The following is a 6000-nucleotide window of genomic DNA, read 5'->3' as shown; positions in this document are numbered from 1 at the left end:
CGGACGGAGTGGGGCGGTGGCGAGGCCCAGGAGATTTCCCTGTCCCCCTCAGGGCAGCCCCACGAAGGACTGCCAGCGAGGACTGGTCAGCTGCCAAGCATGCCAGGGCCAGCGGCCCACCGGGGGGCCTGCTGACTGCCAGTCAGGAAGGGCCAGGGGACGACAGGGGGCCGCCAACCACCTGTCACCACACTGGCCAAATGTCAGTCTGGAGAGGCCAGAGTCCCACTCTGGGAACTCAGGACAGCCCATCAGGCACAGCCCCAGGGCAAGTCCGCCAGTGGTCATTCTGCTGATCGCTGCTTTCGCTACCCAGCATCATTTCCCCTTTCTTCTGTCCAGGGCACCCCACTTGGACTTCGGGGGACCCAGCCCGTTCCAACTCTCAGTCTGCACCTTTCCATGGGCTTGATTCCCTTCCAGGCTGCGAGCACAGACCAACCACATGGCTCAGGTCTGGCCAATCAGAGCACTGTATTCCTCTGGCTCCTGTAATCGGATCACAGTGGACACGTGCCTCAAATCAAGCCAATCGTAACCGATCAGAACTAACTCTGATTGACTTGGAAAATCCAGTCTCGTTTTTTTCTGTTTCCCTTGAACCAGGGAGGATGCAAGGCTGAAGCCGAACAGGCACCTAGCCCTCACTGGAACAAGATGTCTGAGAGTGAACCCAGCCCAGAGGGGACAGAGAAAGAGAAACTGGGTCCTGAACCAGTATTGGAAACATTGCTAAAACTCCTGGATCCAGCCGTACCTGAAATCACTTACCACTGGGCTTTCCAGTTATGTAAACTGATAAATCCCCCCTTTTGCTTCCGCAGGAGTCCTTGTGGATGTCACACAGGGAGTCAGCCCGTGTCCCATGCAGGGCCCTCTGCTGGGCAAGGTACCCGCTCCTGTCTGAAGCTCTGGGTGTCTCCCGGGGAACTCCTGACTGAAAGTCAGAGGCGTAGGGGTTGCTTGTGAGCTTTCCCCACTCCTGGCTGCTGAGGCGTGCAATCCTGACTCCCCCAGTCAGATCCTCCCTCAGGCCTGGACTCAAATAAGTGATGGAGAAGTGGGTGGCGGGCATTCTCTTCGATGGTGGCCAGAGCGAGGCATGTACAGATGAGGAGACAGGCTCTGGCCAGGCACACAGAGCCAGGATTCAGATGTGGCTGGCTCCAGCGTCCAGCCTCCTCCCCTGTGCGCACCCCGGTTCCTGGCTAGGTCAGCTCCCCAGGCCCTCAGCTGGCCCTCAGCCAGCGGGGACTCCGAGAAGATGTGGGCTACACCAGACCCCCCTGCCTGGCCCCCCCCCCCCAAGAAGCGCACTGCCACGGGCCGTCCATCCTAGCATTTGGGGGACATTTTTCTCTCTTGTCAACACGCCAGGGCTACCCACTGCTCGCCCCCTGCGGGGTCCTGCACATGGTCCCCGGTGTGACCTCCCCAAGCAGGATCTCGTTACATCGCAGCCAGCAAAGGAACAAACACAGCTTGTGTCTTCCTCCAAGTGCTTATTTCCTTTGTCTTGTGAACACTGAAAAATGAAAGGAATGATAAGGGTTTGGGGGCGGGAAGAAGCCCGGAAAATTCTGCAGTGTTGGCGGAACTCGCCAGGAGGGCGGCGTGAGGGAGTTTTCAAACCGAGTCCAAAGACAGAGAAACTCAAGTGTGCTGCTGCGGGGGAGGCCTGAGGGGCCCGAAGCCTCCTGGGCTCCCGGCTCCCGCCTGGGGGTCAGGGTGCATCCTGGGGCGGGCGCTTCCCGTCCGCCCACTTCTGGAGCAACCTCTCCTCGGCCTGGCCGCCGAGCCTCCCTGGGCCTCCAACTCCTGGCCAGCAGGTGCCCTGGGGGACTCCAGGGGAATGGCTTGGTTGTCACAACTAGGAGGGTAAACTGAGTGGAGACCGGGGATGCTGGCAAACATCCTGCAGGGCCCAGGACGGTCCCCACAGAGAGCTGTCCCCACCTAAACATGCAAACGTCCCTAGAGCCTCAGTGAGACGCTGGTGTGGGGCCCTGAACATTGTATGGTAAATGTTGGTTTTATGACTCGAGCCCATCTGGAGTATAAGACGAGGTGGGCGGGGGCGGGGCGTGCCACGGCTGGGGCCTGTGACCGAGGCTCCACCGGGGGCCCCGCGGCACCACACATTCCACCGGGGTGGGGGGTGGGGGGCAAAGGAACGTGGACTTCCCCCGCGGCTCATGGGGTGTCCTCTCCCAGGGCTGGGGGGTGGGAGCCAGACCGACCCAAGGAGCAAGGAGCCAGTAACGGCCAGCCCGGAGCACCCTAGCAGGGTGCGGAGCAGGTGAACCGCCAGTGGTAGACACACAGCGGGGGGTCATTCAGCCGTGCAAAGGCCCTGTTACCCTGGGCCCCAGGCAGGGCCGGCCCTGAACACATTTGCTGAGGGAAAGAAGCCAGACGTGGGAGGGCACATCCCACGCGAACGTTCCCGAAGATGTCTGTGGCGGTGGCACGGCCGGATGACTTACCAAGCGCTCCCACTTTGCACCCCCGGAGCGCGAGGGCCGCGCACAGAGCAGGAATCGTGGCGGGCCCCCACCTCCTGTCCCACGAGACAGGCGCTGAAGAAAGGAAGGGAGAGGCCGAGGTGGGGCGGCCCGGGCCGCGGGGGTCAGGTGCGAGCCTCCTGGAGGCCTCATCCCGGCCGGGCTGGTGCGCGCTGGGGAGGGGGCTCTGCAGGTGCGACCCGGCGACCTTAGCGACCTGGCGTCCAGGCTTCTGGGCCCTGCAGAGTTCCAGCTGCTTCCACCCACGGCAGGGGGTGACCCCCTGGGGCGCACAGCTGTGCGCTGGCCAGCAGGGCTGCCCTGTTCTGGGTTCCCCAGGCAGGGAGTTTGGGGTGGTGGCCCTTTCTCCGAGGCCTGCCGTCCACCTGAGGGGACCCACGCGCCGAGAGCAGCTCGCCAGCAGGACATGGCCACCACGCCCCTCCCTGCGATGCCTTCCCTGGGGAACATCTGTGCTTATTTTCTTCCCCAGCCACAGAGAAACTTGGCCACAAATGACCTGCCCTGAGCCAACCGTGGTGGGAGGGGCTAGAGAAAAGTCCTCCCCCCCACCACAGCCCCATGTGCTGGAAGACAGCCGCCCACCCTCCAACCCCCACGAAGCACCTCTCCGGGGGACCTCTTTGCTCTGCCCTCCCCAAAGGCCTCCTCCAGCCCTGCACCTGCTGCCCGTGTTGGGGCCTCCTGAGCTAAGCTTCCCTCTACCCCAGCCTCGAGGGAACTACCCCAGCCTCGAGGACACAATGTCCTCGAGGACGTTTCTGTCACAGGGTTGGCCAGGCCAGGCCAAGATGGTGATGCCAGGGGCCCTGAGGGGTCCTTGGGTCCTGGCTGGGAGCTGTGGGAGCCGCCAGCATCACACATGCCCTGGAGTTTCCAGAGCCTTTGCACTGGGCACTCACCCCCTGCCCAGGAGGCCGGAGGGCAGGAACGTCCCATCCTTCCTCGGGGACAGAGGGGTGACCTCACCCACGGGAGACGACGGAACAGCCAGTGGAAATCCAGAGTCCAGAGTCCTCTGGGGGCCTCCTGCCTTTTGGGGAGCCTCCGGGCCATGATGGGCTGAGAGAAGCAGGGTGCTCAGGGGTCTGCTGGGCTTCTGGAAGCTGAGGGTCTGGATGGGTGGGGAGCGTGAGAGGTGAGAAGCGACCCCAGGCCCAGGGTCCGCGCCACAGCTCGCAGCCCACGGCTTCTGAAGAGAAGAGTGCTGACCAGTGTTGGGGAACCGGACCCCAGGATGAGAGCCCTACGGAAGGGGAACGGAGAGGCCGGGGTGCCCACCGGCGCTTCCAAGCCTTCCTGCTGCGCCAAGGGACGGTCGTCACCCCCTGCTTTGCCTGAAGTGAGGGGTGTTTCTGCATCGACGTTCTCTTCACAAACACAGACCTCTGAGCTCTTATGAATGAGCCCCCTTCACAAGGCCCTTCCTGAAAATGCGGGAAGCCCCCTCTGAGGGAGACTTCCCGAAGCACTGTGGTGGGAAGGAGAGCCTCCACGGCGGCGCTTCCCTGACCCCCGCCCCGTCCGCGCCCCGGCTGCTGCTGTCTCCCCTCTGTGCTGCTCAGCACTCAGACAGCAGGGCTCACCGATTCAGGACGTGGCTCCTTTTTTGGTCCCCCATCAGACTGGGACAACCCCGGGCACGTGGGCTGTCTGTCCCCTCAGAGGGGCTCTGGGGGAGACGCGGGGCAGGGCCGAGCCCTGTCTTCCCCCGGGTCCCTCCTGACCATCGGTTTGGCCCAAGAAGAAGAGTCTCCACTTCTTAAAGTGTTCTGGCCCCGGGAGAGGGGCTGGGGCCACAGAATTCAGCCCTTGGCCGCTTGCCAGGCCAGATAGGCTGGTCCCTGGAAGCCTGCCAGGATGGGCTCGGGTCTGGCGCCTCCCTGGGCTTGGTGCCCACCTCGGATCTGGTTCTTTTTTGGAGGAGCCCCTGGCATGGCAACTGGGTCATTTCCCAGGGCCCACGCCTTCTCTGCAGGGTCAGCATGCCCTGTCCTGCCCCTCGGGGGGTCAGGAAGCCAGAGTTCAGGGTTTGACACTCTGTTTCCCTTGGCTAAGCTCGGGGACAGAATTAGCTCTAGTCCCTCACTCTAAAGGCTTTCCAAGCACCCATACCATCCCGGGGAGGGACCAGGCCAGGGCCTCCTGGGAATCTGCCCAAGGCTTTTTCCCTGGTTCCTCTGGGAAGAGATCCAGAGAAAGACTGAAAGTGTCCCAGCGGAGAGGGAGGGGAAGGGGTCGGACCAAGCCCTGCCTGGCTGTCAGGAGAAACCCCTGGGGCTCTGGAAAGATGGGACGTTCCACTGCAGCCAAGGCAGTTCCATTCTCAGTGGGTCCTGGGGAGGGCTGGCCGGCCCTTGTCTCTCCCAGAGTCCACTCAGACCCCTGGGGGGCTCACTGTGTTCCTGGCCTGCAGGCCGAATGCAGAATTTCATGGAAACCTTAGGAGTCAAATCCTCTCCAAACGGTTGGCCTGGAGCCAGCTGGGAACACAGAAATCTTCGTGCCGCTAAAGGATGATCAGAAAATTCAGGGCTCGGCAGACAGGATCTCCCCTTCTTCTTCCTCATCTACCCCTGCCCATGAAGACGTGCCGCCACCTGAAACCCACCTCCTGCGAGAGCCGGTGACAGGCTCCTGGGACAGGAGGGGCAGGTCCAGCCGCTGGACCCCACACCATGTCGTCCAGACACGCCACAATGGGGTGACTGATACATGTGATGTCCCCCTGGCCTGCCTTCACCAGGCTGGCCAGGGGGACACCTTAGAAGCTTTCTTCCCACCCACCCCCCTCACTTTGGGGACACATCTCAAGAACCAAAATGCAGGTGACGAGTCACATGCCACAGTGAGGTTCGAACTCTGCCTCCGGTGTCTGTCACAAGCCCTTGGAGCCCGGGCAAGCCATTTCCTTGCTCTGAGCCTCTTTGCTCACCTACCAGGCCATCTTTCTAGCAGCACCCCACAAACCGGTCCGTGCTTCTCTGGGGCTCCGCTCAGAACCTGGTGTGTGCACAGCGAGGCCACCACACCCCAGGGCGGCATCTGTCTGCTTCCCTCCATCCTCTGCGGACACGTTCTCGGGGACAACAGCCGTGGTGTGGGGCCGATTGCATTATAGTTCAGAACGATGGGCCACGATTCCACCGGGAGTGGATGTCCAGTGGCAGCCACGGCAGGCTTGACCACGTGACCTGCTCTGACCAATGAAATGGGAGCCAAAGTGACGTGCTTTGTTTCCAGGCAGAAACCTTCAGGTGCGTCTACCTCTGCCCCTAGTCACCGCCCAGATGGAGGCTCCTTGCTCAGCCAGGTAGGTCCCCAGCATGAAGAGAACACAGAGCTGAGCCGCCGCCACTCTTGGCCGACAGGTGGCAATTCTAAGACAAGCCTCCATTGTCAGAAGTCACGGAGACCTGGGGTGACGCCCTGGCTGACATACCTTGCGGCTGTTGGAAGGGGTTCCCAGGAGCTG

This window comes from Mustela erminea, chromosome 10 (assembly GCF_009829155.1).
Source record: "Mustela erminea isolate mMusErm1 chromosome 10, mMusErm1.Pri, whole genome shotgun sequence".
NCBI classification, from domain to species: Eukaryota; Metazoa; Chordata; class Mammalia; order Carnivora; family Mustelidae; genus Mustela; species Mustela erminea.
The sequence above is the reverse complement of the archived record's forward strand: the minus strand, read 5'-3'. Positions refer to the sequence as shown.